This window comes from Nomascus leucogenys, chromosome 25, assembly GCF_006542625.1.
Source record: "Nomascus leucogenys isolate Asia chromosome 25, Asia_NLE_v1, whole genome shotgun sequence".
NCBI classification, from domain to species: Eukaryota; Metazoa; Chordata; class Mammalia; order Primates; family Hylobatidae; genus Nomascus; species Nomascus leucogenys.
In genome coordinates, this window is record NC_044405.1 from 12672893 (window position 1) to 12694399 (window position 21507).

Here is a 21507-nt window from a genome sequence, read left to right on the forward strand (position 1 = left end):
AGGAAATAAAGGGTATTCAATGAGGAAAAGAAGAAGTCAAATTGTCCCTGTTTGCAGATGACATGATTGTATATCTAGAAAACCCCATTGTCTCAGCCCAAAATCTCCTTAAGCTGATAAGCAACTTCAGCAAAGTCTCACGATACAAAATTGATGTACAAAAATCACAAGCATTCTTGTACACCAATCACAGACAAACAGAGAGCCAAATCATGAGTGAACTCCCATTCACAATTGCTTCAAAGAGAATAAAATACCTAGGAATCCAACTTACAAGGCATGTGAAGGACCTCTTCAAGGAGAACTACAAACCACTGCTCAATGAAATAAAAGAAGATACAAAGAAATGGAAGAACATTCCATGCTCATGGGTTGAAAGAATCAATATCGTGAAAATGGCCATACTGCCCAAGGTAATTTATAGATTCAATGCCATCCCCATCAAGCTACCAATGACTTTCTTCACAGAATTGGAAAAAACTACTTTAAAGTTCATATGGAACCAAAAAAGAGCCCGCATCGCCAAGTCAGTCCTAAACCAAAAGAACAAAGCTGGAGGCATCATGCTACCTGACTTCAAACTATACTACAAGGCTACAGTAACCAAAACAGCATGGTACTGGTACCACAACAGAGACATAGATCAATGGAACAGAACAGAGCCCTCAGAAATGATCCCACATATCTACAACTATCTGATCTTTGACAAACCTGACAAAAACAAGAAATGGGGAAAGGATTCCCTATTTAATAAATGGTGCTGGGAAAACTGGCTAGCCATATGTAGAAAGCTGAAACTGGATCCCTTCCTTACACCTTATACAAAAATTAATTCAAGATGGATTAAAGACTTACATGTTAGACCTAAAACCATTAAAATCCTACAAGAAAACCTAAGCAATACCATTCAGGACATAGGCGTGGGCAAGGACTTCATGTCTAAAACACCAAAAGCAATGGCAACAAAAGCCAAAATTGATAAATGGGATCTAATTAAACTAAAGAGCTTCTGCACAGCAAAAGAAACTACCATCAGAGTGAACAGGAAACCTACAGAATGGGAGAAAATTTTTGCAACCTACTCATCTGACAAAGGGCTAATATCCAGAATCTACAATGAACTCAAACAAATTTACAAGAAAAAAACAAACAACCCCATCAAAAAGTGGGCGAAGGACATGGATTTCACTAATTTTTGAAGCAAGTAAGATTTGTGAGTTTCAAAGAAAAGGCTAACCTTCCTATACTAATATTTATGTCTAATATTTCTCAATTGCAAATGCAAGTTTTGACCATTATGCAAAACAATGTCCTGGAATTGACAACAGTTTCTTGATGGTATTAACTCTTTTTTCTCTGGCATGCTATTGATAATAGATTAGATTCAAAAGATTGGCCATATTGTTCCCAGTGTCTGGCAGTATGGAATGGTTCAGGAGCTCTAATGTAAAACCTATAAGTGAAAATCAATGAAATTTTCATTCTACAGATCAATAGCTTAAAACGGTACACAGGTACTCATATTTGGCAACTTTCTTCTTTATAGCAATGTAAGAATGCCTAATAGAGTAGGGATTAGGGGAACTGGTCTTGCTTGGAAAGGTTTGAGGAGGAGAAAGTGGTTAAACAGAAAATTGAGTAATATTTTACTATATAAATGACAGTTGAAGGAGGGCAACCAGGAGGGAAAAAAAGCATTACAAAAAACAAGGGATGATAGAGAATGAGATGTTTCAGGGACAGTTAGTGACTCACTGTGAGGAGTGTGCAACGTATTCGATGGAAAAGTGGTGCTTAATGGAGCCCCCAAAGTAGACAGAAAATAGAACAGAAATGGCCCTGTATGCCATGCTAAAGATTTGGAATTGATCTTGTATGCATTGGAGAGCCACAGGAGAAGTATAATAAAGGGAACAAAAGTTGACTTCAGAATGTAGTCTGTGTGGCATGAGAAGATAAATTCAGAGCACTTCCAGAAAGAAAGCAGAAAACCCTATACTATGGCTATTTTATTAATGCAGGGAAAAATTATGGTGTCCTGGCCTAAGATAGCAGCAGTTGAGAATGAAGAGGAGGGGCTGGATTTGAGACATATTAAGAACATTGAATCAATAGGTTGGAATGGTTGAGCAGTGGGGGATTGAGGAATCGGTGAAGAACGCAAACGAGTCAAGGATGACTCATGGATTCCTAATTCATAAAAAATAAATATAATGGAGATATATAAAATATAAACACTCATTTGGTTTGTGTTATTTTACTGAAGAATCCTTGTTTTTAGCATACCTTTTGTATCATAGATATTCATTACCTTGATTGAAAATCTAAAGCAGAAGAAATATATAAAACATTCACAACAAAGTTGCAAGAAAATTGCTTTGAAGTTAGTTTCCTGTTATGTTGATTACTTTGTCCTAGGCTAGTGTCCTTCTTTATCTAAATTCTGAAATATTAGCTATTTTTTTATCTGACTTACATTATACATCGTATTACGATGCATACATAAAACTTTAACTTCGTTAGTTTGAAATACACTGGACCATAAGTTACATGAGTTTCAGGGCTGTTTACCTCTATATTCCCAGCATTTAGCACAGAGTTTCACACATAGTAAACACTCATTCTTGTTAAATGAATGAATGAAGAAATGAATGAATGAATGAAAGAATTGTTCAAAAAATACCAATCAGTTGCTCAGTTTGTCCAGAATCATTAAATAGAAAATTTCTTTCTGATAATAATGGCAGAAATATTTCAGTTCAATTTGGTTGACAATCATATTTGAGTTTCTGGTACCAATATACTACTCTCTGATACACAATATAAATAATATCTGTAACCTAGTGTTCATTATCCATGAAGTACAAATAATGTTTTCAAAATTGTTTGGAAATGACCCAGTGGATATGCATTCAGAATTACTTTAGATAAAACTCAAGACATATTAAATGTACATACTACATTCATGTCCTTCTTTATTTTGTCCTGTCCCCCCTTTGGTTGTTGCCTGGCTGGTTCCCAAAGCAATTCCGAATTCCAGCGTGCAGAATTTTATGTGAAACTTACCTAAGACAAAGCATGCTTTTATTTTTTCAATGACCGCTTTCTTTCATGGCTTGGCACATGAAAGATGTAGACTTTCTCACTCTATTTCTGAATAATGGATTTTAAAACCATATTAGACATCTCCAACATAATATAAACTGAGGGAGTACATGGTAGAATATCTTAGGAATGTCCTGCCAGTAAACACAAATAATTAATCAACCCACACATTTTTTTTTTGTTAGCCTGATTTACTCCCATGAGATAGAGCAGTAGTAAAATTCATTCATCCAGCATTCTTTAATGCTTGCCAGATAAGAAGGGCTACTTGCCCCCACTTCAGTGACAGGTTAATAGTTCTATTTTGGAAATGTTTGTCTAAATCCAAGAACTCAGGCTCAGTGCAATTTATTTATTTGGGAGATTGTTGGCAGAAAAGTGCTACACCCTTACCTGGCAGGAGTAGTGAGGGTGAGGATTTTGCCTTCATTTTCATTTGTGCTTAATTCAATCTGATAGAAAATAACTGCGGAGCACAAGTGAGAAGGAATATATACAGAATTTTCAAGGAAGAAAAATAAAATTGGTGTGAAAATTAACTTCACTTTAACATCTAAAGTGAAGTCTCATTATCCAGTGTACCTCAAGGACATATTCTCCAAACCTCTCAGCTATTTCTGAGGCACTCTCCGCTTATATTTAAACTTCCTTCTTTGTAGTCCCAGATGTAGGCTTACACCTCCTGGCTTGACTGCTTCTCTGATGCTGTGAACTCTACATTCAAGTTTCAAGCCAATAGAGCTCCAAACATACGATTTCTCTGTATCACATTCACAATGTTCTCTAGGCTTAAAGGGAGAAGAATTACCTCCACCCCTCCTGCACTGGAGTATATTTCTCTCTCTTAAGACAGCCCTCGATCTACCTCCTATTTAGTGATGTTTCCACATTTACTGTGCATTTCAGGTAACGGCAGCCAAAGGTGGTTGCATCTATCCTTGCTTTGTACTGTCTTAACTCAACTACCACCACACCCAATTGTACCATGCCATTCTACTCCAGTGGCCAGATGCCAGATGGGCACTAAGGTGTCTGGCACCATCCACAGACTGACCAGTATATGCCATAGCCTAGTGCAAGTGCAAGAGGCCAACTCAATCAGTCTGCCTTTGAATGCTAGATCTGCAGAAAATCTGGACACCAAAAATCAATATGTCCACATAAGTCATACTTTCAGGCTGCCCAGATTATTTCTCAAGTACCTCATAGGATAGACAAAAGCTAAAATGTAAAAGGCCTAGCTATTAAAAAAAAATTTTTCAATAGCTCTGAACCCGACAATGCTTTAAGTTCACAGTAACATAGATGAAAGCTAAAATGTCAAAGGTACAGCTATAATAACATAAAAGACAAGTATCTTTGTGAATCAGAAATAATCTAGAAAGAGTTTTAGAAAATATATAAATCTATGGTCATTCTTGGATCTGGATGGAGAAGCAGGCAGAACCAGCTAAATGATAACATTAACTTTTTGATATGCCATTCTGCATACCTGTCTCACATTCAGGCTGGTAACAGGATGGGTGCAGTTTTTCCTGGCATCGCATCTCATATTCACATAGGACCATATTAAGAAGATCAAAAAACTAGAGGAGCACCTAGGGCTCCTACTTAAGAAAATCTTTCTGGAATGCCTCCATGTAGACTTCCCTATATATCCTATTGGCCAGAATTGTGTTCTATATCCATTCCTTACCTGATCACTGTGAAGGTGGAAGGAATTGCCATAACTGGAAGAAAAAAACAACCTGTGGAATATGAATGTTTGGGAAGAATCCAGCAAAAATGCCCACCACGATCCATCTTTTGCTCATACATTATGTTAAAAATGCTGATGTCAAATTAAACACACTCAGTCCTTCTTCAGATACTTCAGATAGAAACAACTCAAAGTTTCATCCTTGGTCAAATTCAGTATTTTGCATGATGTGTAACCTTCATCACATCTCTGCTCAGTTTTTCATGTTCTCTGTCAGAGGTCAGCAAAATATGGCCCTAAAGCCAAATCTGGCCTGCTGCCTGTTTTTGTGTGGCCCACAAACTAATGTGTGTGTGTGTGTGTTTACAATTGTTAATGTTTACATTTAAAACAAGAATAAATCATATTCTTTGTTTTTCCTTTCGTCTTAGAAATTCTAAAATATTTACCATATGGTCCTTTGCAGAAAATGTTTGCCAACTCCTGTTCAATGGGACTTTGAATGAAAAGACAAGTTTTCCACCCCAAGATAACCAATATACAAGGATACATCATTTTAAAAATGTAATTCTAAAAAGGGATTGTTGGGTGACAATCTTACATGAATTTTGTCCTAATATTGGTCTTTGTGAGGGTGGTGGCCAATGCTCCTTGGAATGTCCTGCCTATTCCTCGTTTTTCCTAATGCGGCCTTACATAAACCGAGGTCATGGAAGCATAAAACCCAAAATTTTCTAACATGGCTTCCAGGGGTGGATCTTATTTGTTTCAGTAGAACAAAACTTGCTATTCTGATGGTTTCTCCACTTTTCCTTCTGCCTCTGAGCAAAATGAAGAAAAAAAGATGAAGCTGTTTTCCAGAGACCAGCACTTCATCCCTGAGAAAATGTCAAGATTATAGGCATGCTCTATAGAAGATAATGATTTAATACCGGTAATTTGTTTACTCATATTTGAAACTCAGTTTCCCTATTCGAACAATGGAAATTACAATATCTTCTTCTCAAGTTTATGTATTTGATCTTTCATAAATATAGAAGGTACCTGTTTTTTCTTGTTATCCTCCGTGATTTGCTTTTTCATAAATATAGGAGAAATGTACCTATTTTTTCTTTAGTTATCCCCCATGAGAAGCTTGGCAAACATCTACACGACTCAGTGATTTATATTAAGGTAGTCTGATTCTAAAAATTCACAATTTGAGAAAAATATTCCCTCCTTCCAATGTCTGTCTGTCCGTATTCACTGAGTTGGTAGAAAACCTATTATTTTAAAGTATGTCATGAGATTGAATTATTCTCAGTCACTTCTAAGACAAGTTTAATCTGCCATGGCTAGAAATGTCATCTTTGTTTCGTTATTGCTACCTGAGAGTATTTATACATAAGGTAACAATAAGTACCTGAGAGATATGTACTTTCGTTGTAAGTACCTGAGAGATATGAATAGCTAGATCACTAATACTTTCGGTCATATGATTTTAGAATATTTAAAAAGGGCAAACACATATAGGGCACTTTCACATATGTTCTTTATTTTAAGTCTTGAAGGAGCTTTTACTGATATCTGTGGTATGTTTCTAAGTCATCTGCATGAATAGTTAGTATAGCAGCTTTAAGTCAGATAATTTCTTATAGTCAGAAAACAAAAAACAAACTTGCTGCAAACATAGGAATTTTAATGATAAGAGAAAAAAATATTTTTTAAAGCCTTTCTCTGACAAATCCAGGAAATATAATCTTCAAGTATCATGGATTTTTTTGAAAATATAATTATGGTAGAGCTTGTCATTTGCTGCTTTTCTAATAATTTCAACTAATTTATTTTCTATTTCATATAATTATAATTATCTCACTTTTAGTCTTGTTATAGAGATTAATTTACCTATTATATTTGATTTATATGAATTGTGCATGGGAGGAAACCATCACAGAATGATAAAACTGGGGAGAGATGCTAATCTAATCCACAGTCTCCTATAATTTGAATGTGGTTGGACACTTCTAATTAAGCATTGGATTGACATTCATTTTTCTGATTTCTATTTTCTATTTATTAATTATAATGATAATTTTCACCTCTGAAAAATGAATACTGTTAATCATATTTAGTAAAACTTCTAAAATAGAACAATGTTTGCTTTCTTGGAATTACTGCCACTTTTAACTTTTTTGTTGTATTAGACCTGTGGTGGATAATCTATTTAGGATTTTTACGCTACCATATGTGAAACTGATCTTCCTTATTTTGAAGAATGGCTAAATCAGCGGGAGTATTTGATTGGAGTTCCCAGAAACCAACAAGATGTGGATTCACATTCAAATGCTTCCCGGAGAATCAAGTAAGGAAGTTAAGAAAGAGAAAGAAAGGAAACAAAGGTGAGGTTTTTTTTGTTTGTTTTGTTTCTTTGTTTTTGTCGAATTCCCATTCTCAGCCCAATTCCACCAAGAGCTCTGAGTGTAAGTCACAATGCCGAGTATGTTACTTATAAGAGCAAGGGAGCTAGCTTGCCTTCCAAGGCCAGTCAGCTATTGGCCAAGGGGCTGCCTAGGAAGAACTGAGCACAGGTAATCTTCCAGGCATTTCTGATCCTAATAGATCTAGGAGCCCAGGAGAAGTCCTCTGAAGAATGTGGCAGAAGCCAGCTGTTAGAGGCAAACCACACAGAAGCTGGTAAATGTATCTCAGGGGATGTGGGTGGAATACCAGTGATGTCCAATGAAGGGAAAAATTCCAAAAGAGAAGCCTACACATATTTTTAGATTGACCAGTTTAAGGCATGCATTAAATCACAGGAATTAAATTTGGCCCAGGGCAAGTAAATTTGATCACTAATTATCTTGAGTCCACTTTCTGAAGTTAATCCTTAAGATTACGTGTATTATCTCCACATTTAGCCAAATCAAATTTCCCCCACCCCGAGAGTATGTTAATAGATTTGTTCCAGGAAATACCAAACATAAAAGAGATGCCAAATTAAGAGTGTACAAAGCTATGGGTTTCACATGTGAAAAAGAGACTTTGAGAAATAATTTAAAAATATTGATTACCTTGGATTTTTTTTTCAGTTTGTACATTATTAGCTCAAATACCTTAGCGTTTGGTGAAGCATGGAATTTTTATGATGTCTTCCAGAAGGAACTAAATGTATTTAAGTACAGGCATTCTTTTTTTTATATATATGCTTTAAGTTCTGGGATACATGTGCAGAACATGTAGGTTTGTTATATAGGTATACACGTGCCATGGTGGTTTTCTGCACCCATCAACCCTTCATCTACATTAGGTATTTCTCGTAATGCTATCCCTCCCCTAGCCCCCCACCCCCCAATAGGCCTCATTGTGTGATGTTCCCCTCCCTGTGTTCATGTGTTCTCCTTGTTCAACTCCCACTTATGAGTGAGAACATGCGGTGTTTGGTTTTCTGTTCCTGTGTTATTTTGCTGAGAATGATGGTTTCCAGCTTCATCCATGTCCCTGCAAAGGACATGAACTCATTCTTTTTTATGGCTGCATAGTATCCCATGGTGTATATGTGACACATTTTCTTTATCCAGTCTATCATTGATGGGCATTTGGGTTGGTTCCAAGTCTTTGCGATTGTCAATAGAAGCACAGGCATTTTTAAGGCCTCTAAATTTAGTAGAAGAAATTTTTTTTAAGAAAAAATTATGTAGGAGTGATTCAATGTCAATATACTAAACAAATACGGTTTCTGTTTTATAATCTATGATTGTATTTTGAGGCGTTAACCACACAATTTTTTAAAAGATGATGTTAATCAGCAAGTATAAAATTTTGCCAATATTTAATATGTAATTTTGAATTGTTGTGTTAAATGCATTGATGTACGTAAGACACTTAATGGAGTATTGACCAGAGTGTAGTCTCATTTCATATGATTGGGTTCTCCTTGCCTTCCTATTTTAATCACATTAGCATTATTAAATAATAGCTACTTTGTTTAGAGAATCTATTGGTATTCTTCAATTAAGAAAAGCTCTTCGCGCTATAACTCTGCGTGAAATAATGTTTGGTATTATACATACAATAATATATATTTTCTAAAGTCTTGTGATGTATAAAATGTCAACGGGGTGGAGCCAAGATGGCCGAATAGGAACAGCTCCGGTCTACAGCTCCCAGCCTGAGTGACACAGAAGATGGGTGATTTCTGCATTTCCATTTGAGGTACCGGGTTCATCTCACTAGGGAGTGCCAAACAGTGGGTGCAGGATGGTCGGTGCAGCACACTGTGCAAAAGCCGAAGCAGGGCGAGGCATTGCCTCACTCAGGAAGTGCAAGGGGTTGGGGAGTTCCCTTTCCTAGTCAAAGAAAGGGGTAACAGACGGCACCTGGAAAAACGGGTCAATCCCACCCTAATACTGCCCTTTTCCAACAGGCCTGGAAAACAGCACACCAGGAGATTGTGTCCCACACCTGGCGCGGAGGGTCCTATGCCCACTGAGTCTCGCTGATTGCTAGCACAGCAGTCTGAGATCAAATTGCAAGGCAGCAGCTAGGCTGGGGGAGGGGCACCCGCCATTCCCCAGGCTTGCTTAGGTAAACAAAGCAGCCAGGAAGCTCCAACTGGGTGGAGCCCACCACAGCTCAAGGAGGCCTGCCTGCCTCTGTAGGCTCCACCTCTGGGGGCAGGGCACAGACAAACAAAAATTCAGCACGAACCTCTGCAAACTTAAATGTCCCTGTCTGACAGACAGCTTTGAAGAGAGTAGTGGTTCTCCCAGCATGCAGCTGGAGATCTGAGAATGGACAGACTGCCTCCTAAAGTGGGTCCCTGATCCCCAAGCAGCCTAACTGGGAGGCACCCCCCAGTAGGGACAGACTGACACCTCACTCCGCCAGGTACTCCTCTGAGACAAAACTTCCAGAGGAACTATCAGACAGCTGAATTTGTGGTCTCACGAAAATCCACTCTTCTGCAGCCACCATTGCTGACACCCAGCCAAACAGGGTCTGGAGTGGACCTCTAGCAAACCCCAACAGACCTGCAGCTGAGGGTCCTGTCTGGTAGAAGGAAAACTAAGAAACAGAAAGGACATCCACAACAAAAACCCATCTGTACATCACCATCATCAAAGACCAAAAGTAGATAAAACCACAAAGATGGGGAAAAAACAGAGCAGAAAAACTGGAAACTCTAAAAAGCAGAGCACCTCTCTTCCTCCAAAGGAACAAAGTTCCTCACCAGCAACGTCACACAGCTGTACGGAGAATGATTTTGACAACTTGAGAGAAGAAGGCTTCAGAAAACCAAACTACTCCGAGCTACGGGAGGAAATTCAAAACAATAGCAAAGAACTTAAAAACTTTGAAAAAAAATTAGATGAATGGATAACTAGAATAACCAATGGAGAGAAGAGTTTAAAGGAGCTGATGGAGCTGAAAGCCAAGTTTCGAGAACTACGCAATGATTGCAGAAGTCTCGGCAGCCAATGCGATCAACTGGAAGAAAGGGTATCAGTGATGGAAGATGAAATGAATGAAATGAAGCAAGAAGGGAAGTTTAGAGAAAAAAGAATAAAAAGAAATGAACAAAGCCTCCAAGAAATTTGGGGCTATGTGAAAAGACCAAACCTACATCTGATTGGTGTACCTGAAAATGATGAGGAGAATGGAAGCAAGTTGGAAAACACTCTGCAAGATATTATCCAGGAGAACTCTCCCAATCTAGCAAGGCAGGCCAACATTCAGATTCAGGCAATACAGAGAACGCCACAAAGATGCTCCTCAAGAAGAGCAACTCCAAGACACATAATTGTCAGATTCACCAAAGTTGAAATGAAGGAAAAAATGTTAAGGGTGGCCAAAGAGAAAGGTCGGGTTACCGACAAAGGGAAGCCCATCAGACTAACAGCTGATCTCTTGGCAGAAACTCTACAAGCCAGAAGAGAGTGGGGGCCAATATTCAACACTCTTAAAGAATTTTCAAACCAGAATTTCATATTCAGCCAAACTAAGCTTCATAAGTGAAGGAGAAATAAAATACTTTACAGACAAGCAAATGCTGAGTGATTTTGTCACCACCAGGCCTGCCCCAAAAGAGCTCCTGAATGAAGCACTAAACATGGAAAGGAACAATCGGTACCAGCCACTGCAAAAACATGCCAAATTGTAAAGACCATGGAGGCTAGGAAGAAACTGCATCAACTAACGGGCAAAATAACCAACTAACATCATAATGACAGGATCAAATTCACACATAACAATATTAACTTTAAATATAAATGGGCTAAATGCTCCAATTAAAAGACACAGACTGGCAAACTGGATAACGAGTCAAGACCCATCAGTGTGCTGTATTCAGGAAACCCATCTCACATGCAGAGACACACATAGACTCAAAGTAAAGGGATGGAGAAAGATCTATCAAGCAAATGGAAAACAAAAAAAGGCAGGGGTTGCAATCCTAGTCTCTGATAAAATAGACTTTAAACCAACAAAGATCAAAAGAGACAAAGAAGGCCATTACATAATGGTAAAAGGATCAATTCAACAAGAAGAGCTAACTGTCCTAAATATATATGCACCCAACACAGGAGCACCCAGATTCATAAAGCAAGTCCTGAGTAACCTACAAAGGGACTTAAACTCCCACACAATAATAATGGGAGATTTTAACACCCTACTGTCAACATTAGACAGATCAACGAGACAGAAAGTTAACAAAGATATCCAGGAATTGAACTCAGTTCTGCACAAAGTGGACCTAATAGACATCTACAGAACTCTCCACCCCAAATCAACAGAATATACATTTTTTCAGCACCACGCCACACCGATTCCAAAACTGACCACATAGTTGGAAGTAAAGTCCTCCACAGCAAATGTAAAAGAACAGAAAATATAACAAACTCTCTCTCAGGCCACAGTGCAATCAAACTAGAACTCAGGATTAAGAAAGTCACTCAAAACTGCTCAACTACATGGAAACTGAACAACCTGCTCCTGAATGACTACTGGGTACATAATGAAATGAAGGCAGAAATAAAGATGTTCTTTGAAACCAACAAGAACAAAGTCACAACATACCAGAATCTCTGGGACACATTCTAAGCAGTGTGTAGAGGGAAATTTATAGCACTAAATGCCCACAAGAGAAAGCAGGAAAGATCCAAAATTGACACCCTAACACCACAATTAAAAGAAGTAGAAAAGCAAGAGCAAACACATTCAAAAGCTAGCAGAAGGGTGGAAATAGCTAAAATCAGAGCAGAACTGAAGGAAATAGAGACACAAAAAACCCTTCAAAAAATTAATGAATCCAGGAGCTGGTTTTTTGAAAAGATCAACAAAATTGATAGACCGCTAGCAAGGCTAATAAAGAAGAAAACAGAGAAGAATCAAATAGATGCAATAAAAAATGAAAAAGGGGATATCACCACCGATCCCACAGAGATACAATCTACCATCAGAGAATACTACAAACACCTCTATGCAAATAAACTAGAAAATCTAGAAGAAATGGATAAATTCCTCGACAAATACACCCTCCCAAGACTAAACCAGGAAAAAGTTGAATCTCTGAATAGACCAATAACAGGCTCTGAAATTGTGGCAATAATCAATAGCCTACCAACCAAAAAGAGTCCAGGACCTGATGGATTCACAGCCGAATTCTACCAGAGGTACAAGGAGGAACTGGTACCATTCCTTCTGAAACTTTTCCAATCAATAGAAAAAGAGGGAATCCTCCTTAACACATTTTATGAAGCCAGCATCGTGCTGATACCAAAGCCTGGCAGAGACATAATCAAAAAAGAGAATTTCAGACCAATATCCTTGATGAACATTGATGCAAAAATCCTCAATAAAATACTGGCAAACTGAATCCAGCAGCACATCAAAAAGGTTATCCACCATGATCAAGTGGGCTTCATCCCTGGGATGCAAGGCTGGTTCAACATATGCAAATCAATAAATGTAATCCAGCATATAAACAGAACCAAAGACAAAAACCACATGATTATCTCAATAGATGCAGAAAAGGCCTTTGACAGAATTCAACAACCCTTCATGCTAAAAACTCTCAATAAATTAGGTATTGATGGGACGTATCTCAAAATAATAAGGGCTATCTATGAAAAACCCACAGCCAATATCATACTGAATGGGCAAAAACTGGAAGCATTCCCTTTGAAAACTGGCACAAGACAGGGATGCCCTCTCTCACCACTCCTATTCAACATAGTGCTGGAAGTTCTGGCCAGGGCAATCAGGGAGGAGAAGGAAATAAAGGGTATTTAATTAGGAAAAGAGGAAGTCAACTCTCCCTGTTTGCAGATGACATGATTGTATATCTAAAGAACCCCATCATCTCAGCCCACAATCTCCTTAAGCTGATTAGCAACCTCAGCAAAGTCTCAGGATACAAAATCAATGTACAAAAATCACAAGCATTCTTGTACACCAATCACAGACAAACAGAGAGCCAAATCATGAGTGAACTCCCATTCACAATTGCTTCAAAGAGAATAAAATACCTAGGAATCCAACTTACAAGGCATGTGAAGGACCTCTTCGAGGAGAACTACAAACCACTGCTCAATGAAATAAAAGAGGATACAAACAAATGGAAGAACTTTCCATTCTCATGGGTTGGAAGAATCAATATCATGAACATGGCCTTACTGCCCAAGGTAATTTATAGATTCAATGCCATCCCCATCAAGCTACCAGTGACTTTCTTCACAGAATTGGAAAAAACTACTTTAAAGTTCATATGGAACAAAAAAGAGCCCACATCGCCAAGGCAATCCTAAGCCAAAAGAACAAAGCTGGAGGCATCATGCCACTTGACTTCAAACTTTACTACAAGGCTACAGTAACCAAAACAGCATGGTACTGGTACCACAACAGAGACATACATCAATGGAACAGAACAGAGTCCTCAGAAATGATGCCGCATATCTACAACTATCTGATCTTTGACAAACCTGACAAAAACAAGCAATGGGAAAAGGATTTCCTATTTAATAAATGGTGCTGGGAAAACTGGCTAGCCATATGTAGAAAGCTGAAACTGGATCCCTTCCTTACACCTTATACAAAAATTAATTCAAGATGGATTAAAGACTCAAATGTTAGACCTAAAACCATGAAAACCCTACAAGAAAACCTAGGCAATACTATTCAGGACATAGGCATGGGCAAGGACTTCATGTCTGAAACACCAAAAGCAATGGCAACAAAAGCCAAAATTGACAAATGGGATCTAATTAAGCTAAAGAGCTTCTGCACAGCAAAAGAAACTACCATCAGAGTGAACAGGCAACCTACAGAATGGGAGAAAATTTTTGCAACCTACTCATCTGACAAAGGGCTAATATCCAGAATCTACAATGAACTCAAACAAATTTACAAGAAAAAAACAAACAACTCCATCAAAAAGTGGGCAAAGGACATGAACAGACACTTCTCAAAAGAAGACATTTATGCAGCCAAAAAACACATCAAAAAATGCTCATCATCACTGGCCATTAGAGAGATGCAAATCAAAACCACAATTAGATACCATCTCACACCAGTTAGAATGGCCATCATTAAAAAGTCAGGAAACAACAGGTGCTGGAGAGAATGTAGAGAAATAGAATCACTTTTACACTGTTGGTGGGACTGTAAACTATTTCAACCATTGTGGAAGTCAGTGTGGCAATTCCTCAGGGATCTAGAACTAGAAATACCATTTGACCCAGCCATCCCATTACTGGGTATATACCCAGAGGACTGTAAATCATGCTGCTATAAAGACACATGCACATGTATGTTTATTGCGGCACTATTCACAATAGCAAAGACTTGGAACCAACTCAGATGTCCAACAACGATAGACTGGATTAAGAAAATGTGGTACATATACACCATGAAATACTATGCAGCCATAAAAAATGATGAGTTCATGTCCTTTGTAGGGACATGGATGAAACTGGAAAACATCATTCTCAGTAAACTATCGCAAGGACAAAAAACCAAACACCGCATGTTCTCACTCATAGGTGGGAATTGAACAGTGAGAACTCATGGACACAGGAAGGGGAACATCACACTCCGGGGACTGTTGTGGGGTGTGGGGAGGGGGGACAGCATTAGGAGATCTATCTAATGCTAAATGACGGGTTAATGGGTGCAGCAAAACAACATGGCACATGGATACATATGTAACAAAGCTGCTCATTGTGCACATATACCCTAAAACCTAAAGTATAATAACTTAAAAAAATAATGTCATCAATTAGGCAATTATTTGATCATTTTTATCCAGAGTACTGTAATTCCTAAAATAAGCATATAACTAAAAGAGGATTTCTTCAGACAAAGAGTTGTTGTTTTCCTAAAACTTTCAGCTGATGTCCTTGAGCCGTCCTAGGGACATCTGATGTCCTAGCCACTACTCTGCCCCGATTCTGGAAGCTTCTGAGGGACTGGCTCCCATAACCCCCCTGCACATCATCTTTTCTGCTGAGCCACGTCTTCTACCTGGCACCTGATCCAAGCCCCAAGGTAGTGATGCGACAGGAGCACTCAGGTTTCTGATGCTGGTTCTGTTTCTCTCTCATTTTTATTTCGTCATTCCACTTTTTTACATCTTTTAGGATTACCTGGAATATTCCCTTTCAGATATTCTGGTAGGGCTAATTCTCTATTGACATATTTAGACACAAACAATTGACTAAGGTAGCTTCATTGGACCATTAGTTGTTGATTCTATCATGGGAATCCCACATGATACCCTGTGATCAGAGAAGGTGTGTTACCTCATAGGTATGTTGACATCCTCTGACAATTTCCAAACTATTTCTTTTAGACCATAGAGATTTTAATTTTGATCTTCATTCTGCAATGTGAACTGATCCCATAGAACTAACTTTTGCCTAGAATAGAATCTCTAGTGTCTTCCAAAATTCTTGAACTGTGGGACACTGAGTAGGGCTGATATATTGAACCTTTCAGATGCCAGCACAAGCAGCGGAATAGCCAACCTGAAAAGCTAGTGGGCTTGGCTAAGAGCAAAGACATCAGGTTGATCAAAGGGCCCGACATCTTTTTTTTTTTTTTTTTATCCTGTCTCAAAGCAGCTATATAAATATGAAAGGAGTGTGTGAGACAAAATAAAATTCTGCTTGGGCACAATGGCTCATGCCTATAATTCCAACATTTTGGGAGGCCGAGGCCGGCCATCACTTGAGGTCAGGAGATCAAGACCAGCCTGGCCAACATGGTGAAACCCCATCCCTACAAAAAATACAAAAATTAGCCAGGCATGGTGGCACGTGCCTATAATTCCAGCTACTCAGGAGGCTGAGGCAGGAGAATCACTCGGACCTGGGAGGTGGAGGTTGCTGTGAGCTGAGATCATGCCACTGCACTCCAGCCTGGGTGACAGAGTGAGACTCAAAAAATAAAAAATCTACTAGAAATAACTGATTTTATCTTTGTCATCTAAAGAGAAAACAATACTCTTGATTAGTTGTACTATTAATCTATCTATATTTATATATTATATATAATATTTATATGTTATATATTTTTATATATTTATATATTATAAATAATATTTTTATATATTTATATGCATATATTCAAACTGTCACTATGTGTTAGTCATGACAAGGACAGTTGCTTCTGCTTAGTTGCATTCTTTAGCTGGATTCAATTGTAGGTTTAGTGGGTGATTTAAAATGAGCTCTAAAATAGCCCAAGGGTAGTACCAAATACACACTCAAAAGTTCCATTAATGCGTCAGATTAGGGAAGGCTTTGTAAAGCTTTCTGGAAGGTTTCAAAGCTCTGAAGTATCATCTTTGTTTTAAATTATCTTGTCATGGTGCTTGGTTTACCTGTCATTTTTTTTTTAACTAAAAGATATACATGATACAAATTTATCCCACATGTGTCAGTGTTTTGGGGATAGCATTTAAAAGCAAGATCCATTAATAAAATCACCTTTGATTTTTGAACTCTATGTAGTTCTTTGTTCGTATGAGCAATTCACAGCTACAGTTTAGTAAAAACTTGGCTTGAGGATGTTCACTTCGGAAAAAATTACTTAAAATGTATGAAATGTTATCGCTGTAAGAACAGATGATTGGTTTCTTTAAAATTCCTAACATCAAACTGCCACAGCCAACAGAGGCCTAAGGCTTAAAGAGGCATGGCAAGTTAATGTAATGTGGTTTCCTAGATGGAATTCTACAACAGAAAAAATACATTCGATAAAAACTAAAGGAATCGAAATAAAGCGTGGGCTTAAGTTAATAATAATGTTTCAATATGCATTCATTCATTGTAACAAATGTGCCATATTCATGCAAGATGTTAACATAAAAATTGTGTGTAACCATGCACATGAAAACTCTTTGTGCTATGTAATTTTCTGTGAAACTAAAACTGTTCAAAAATAACCATTTTATTTTATTTTTTATTTTAAATCTCACAACCTAAATCACTTTGAGATATTCAGGTAGTAAATGCCATTTTTTTATGTTTAACAATTATGTAATGAAATTGAGCTCATTACAAAATGCTTTTCTACATTGTAGCTGCCTCTCTTAAGACTAAAGTTTTTGCCTATGTTTTTAGACACAAGAAAGGATATCATAAACCCTTTTGACATTAATGATCATCTCCTTTGAGCCTCCTTTTTTTGACACCATTCTCCTCTGCTAATAGGAGTATTATTTTCTGGGGTATCTACCCATGACCTGAACCTTTCCTATTAGAAACTCCAGTGGAGATGATGGTTGTGGAAACGGCACAGTTCAATGAACAAGATTTAAATCCTGTCTTGCTCAGAACTAGTGATGTACTCTTAGTTACATTAATATACCATCTCTATGAGGTTTTATAGTCTTCACCTCTACAATGAGGCCAATAGTAACTACTACCTCATAAACATATTGTGAAGATTAAATCACATAATAGGGTTTAGAAAACTGTGAAACTGCGTGGATCATGACAATCACGCAATAAAAACTATTACTATTTCTCCCATGTGGCAATGTTTAGAACATCCTTGCAGTAATCCCTGCTAATTTTTTACTTTAGCACATTTTTGCTACAGAATTTACAAAGAATTTATACTCTCACATTTGGAAAATTAAATTTTTGTTAGCTGTCATAAAATCAGCTCAAACATTGGCAGGTGGGTTACACAAATAATAAAAGTAATAAGAGAAAAGAAATAATATTAAGAAGAAAGAAGAATAAAAGGAAGAAGGAGGAAGTAGGAAAGATGTAATAAGCTTTTAGAGTGATCATCATTTTGCATATAAAAGGGGACTGAATGCTTTACCTACATAAGCCTGTAGAATCTTCCCAACATGCTTGTGAGCTAGGCATGATTAATAGACCATTTAAAGTTGAGAATAATATGACTAAAACAGTTTCATTAACCTGTCCAAAGACCAAAGCTAATGGTTGATGGGACCAGAATTCAAACTCTACTGTGCTCGACATAGAGCCAAGGTCATATGGTTTGGCTCTGTGTCCATACCCAAAACTCATCTCCAATTGTAATCCCCATGTGTCAAGGGAGGGACCTGTTGGGAGGTGATTGGATTTTGGGGGCCATTTTCCCCATGCTGTTCTTGTGATAGTGTGGAGTTCTCATGAGATCTGCTGGTTTAAAAGTGGCAGTTTCCCCTGCCCTCTCTCTCTCCTGCTTCACCATGTTAAGACATGCCTCGCTTCCCCCCTTGCCTTCCACCATGATTGTAAGTTTCCTGAGGCCTCCCTAGCCATGAAGAACTGTGAATCAATTAAACTTTTTCTTTATAAATCACCCAGTCTCAGGTATATCTTTATAGCAGTGTGAAAATGGACTAATACACAAGGGCTTCCCTAACACCTTGACTCACTAAATGTATCCATCTTAGAGTCTTCTATATAGGAATACTGTCTTCATTGTAGATACCAGGCCTACAATAATACCATGGATTTTGTTACTCTGCCAGTGGAAGCAGTATCTCCTCCCCACACCTATCTTAAAATGAAATATTCATTACACTTATATATATCATGGTGGTCTGTAACGAGAGATTTTCTTATAGTCAAATGTGTTTTCTAAACAGGTCAAACATTTAAGATACTAATATTGCCTCCCAGATTTTCAGCTCTTCACTGAATCTTAGCCTTGTAGTTCTTTCCCTTTCTGTTTTATATGGAGCAGATTTGCTCTTTTATTTTCCTTTTTGCTACTGGATTTTTAAACAAAAGTCAGTAAAAGTTAACTGAGAATATTTTAACACTTTTTTTGGGAAGAGGTGCAGTCAGGCATAAGATTGTTAAAACATTTTGTAGCTTTGGCTTCACTCTTTAAAATGTGTAGTATGAAGAATAAGCCTAGGGATTTTGTAATAAAATTATTTGATATATTCATGCTGTGTTTTATTATTCATAACAAAAAATATATCATCAGTGTGTCTTGAATTTTCACTCTGATTCTCCACTTCTTTTTCCTTAAAGAAGAGAGAGAAGACCTCATTGCACAACCATTTCAGATGTGAATGCAGATATTAAAGAGTGGTACATCTGTTTCATGCATTAGGGAGCTTCTCTTGGGTCTATAAATAAGATCTCCACCAGTTCCATTAAATCCCAAAGTATGAATGGGCTTTTTTATGTCAAGTATGAACGAAATAGCATTTCCTTGGGTGTGGTAGGGAACACTGATACACTCTTGGAGCTGAACATGCTAGTACATTTCCTATCTATGCCATTGGCTCTGATTTTTTTCCCTTTGGAACAAGAGTTAGAAGCCAAGAGTTAGATTCTCTTTTCTTCCTGGAAATTCTCCTTATAACAGAATTGAAGTGGTTATTTGCAATTTATGTGGAATACAAATGTGCATATATGTGTGTAAATATACATTTTATTGGTAAAACAATCTTTTGGCTAAAGGAGTTTTAATGAGCTGTTGAAGTTGGGGATTAGTACAAAATTCTTTTTTGGCATAGAAATCATAGAAGATATTTTATTTTTCAAACATTTCTAAATGATTTTTTGGCTAAAAGGTTTAAAAGGTCCCTGGAAAATAATTTTCAAAGTAGCATTAAACACATTAGAATGGGCTTACAAATATTGATTTCTCTATATTTCCTTCTCTGAATTTTTCTACATTTTGTTTCTTTATATTTTAATGGAGCTACATGATTTAAAAAGCAGAATTCAAAATATTTTGGTCTTGATTCATGTTTTACTAGTTATAATGGTAAAATTTTCATTATACTCCCTGAATAAATAAATAGTATCCAAGTTAAAATATAAACTTGAAGATTATCATTAGGATTCAGATAACATTTTCTGCATTGCGAACATAATAAGCATATTTCTATGAGAAAGTTCAGAACTAATGAGATCCTCTAAAGATAAAGTCGTATTTACTTTTTCCTCCTGTGACCACAAAAAGCAGATAATGCTTCCTAATGAATCCAAGCTATCTATTGCTTGTTATTGCTAGATTTATGCCTTAGCAATGAGAAGCATTGACTCCAGGATTCCAGGTCTCTAAGAAAGCTTCCGAAAGGGGCTTCTTCTTGAGTTTATTGTTACTTCAAGCCACTGAATCTTACTCCCTCTTGTGGGCTCCTAGGGGTGCTAGAAAGAGCTATGCATGGTATCTATAGAAGGTATATAATGATCATTACATTCCTAAAAGCTTCCTCTATAAAAAAGAAAAACATATTTTTCTTCCACAAAATAGGATATGCGCATTTCACACCCACCCTTCACTATTATTCAATTGATTATAACAATGCAGTATTTTACATAGAAAGTGTACTTGGCTTCACTGGTTGGAGGAATTTTTGTATGCTTTGGTCTTTCCAGGTCCTTAGCACAACTGGATCTTCAGAGGATCAAAGAATAGCTCTCATTTAGTATCATTTCATGTTTGAAAGAACATTCTATTTTTCTTTATGGTGATTCAAATCAAATAATGTTCAACTGATGTGTTGTATTTTAATTCCATAGTTATATTATGTAAGGCTATGCAAATGTTGTTTTCATTGAATATTTTTGTTCTATTCTTTCTTATGTAATAGCTAATGTTTTCTTAACAAAATGACAAGTCCGGATATAGTAATGCCACTAAACACCTAATGATTAAACAGGACTAGTAGTTAAAATAATTATGAATATTTGGCAGATAATAAGGGAAAAATGAAGCCACATTCTAGAAACAAATATATCTGTTTGTCATGGTGAATGCTATGAGTTTGTATTGAATTTTTTAGTTCCAAAACTAAAAGACAAATCTCCTATTCTTTAATTGAAACTGAGCTGTATTGAAGGCAATGATTAGTTAATGACCGGGTCCCCATATGCAACTATCAACAGAGTATGAAGCAATTAAGAGAACTATCAGGATTTATAGAAAGTGTCAATATCCCATGAAATGTCACTCAATTGTATATTTCTGGGAGGTCAGACACTTAATTCCTTTCACATATGGTGCATTTTATCTGCGTTGAATTTTTAGTGCACCAGATACAAATGGAGTTAGCTTGCATTAATGTGGCTCCTTAAATATTATTACTCAGCATGACTACATGATAAAAACTAATCTTTCTTTTTACTAAGCATATGGGCTTTTTTCTATGGAAAGCAGCTGTGGCTAATTCAGTCACATCTAAGAGTAACTCCCACCTGTCAAAAGTATTTGAATCCATTTATTCTTCCATAATT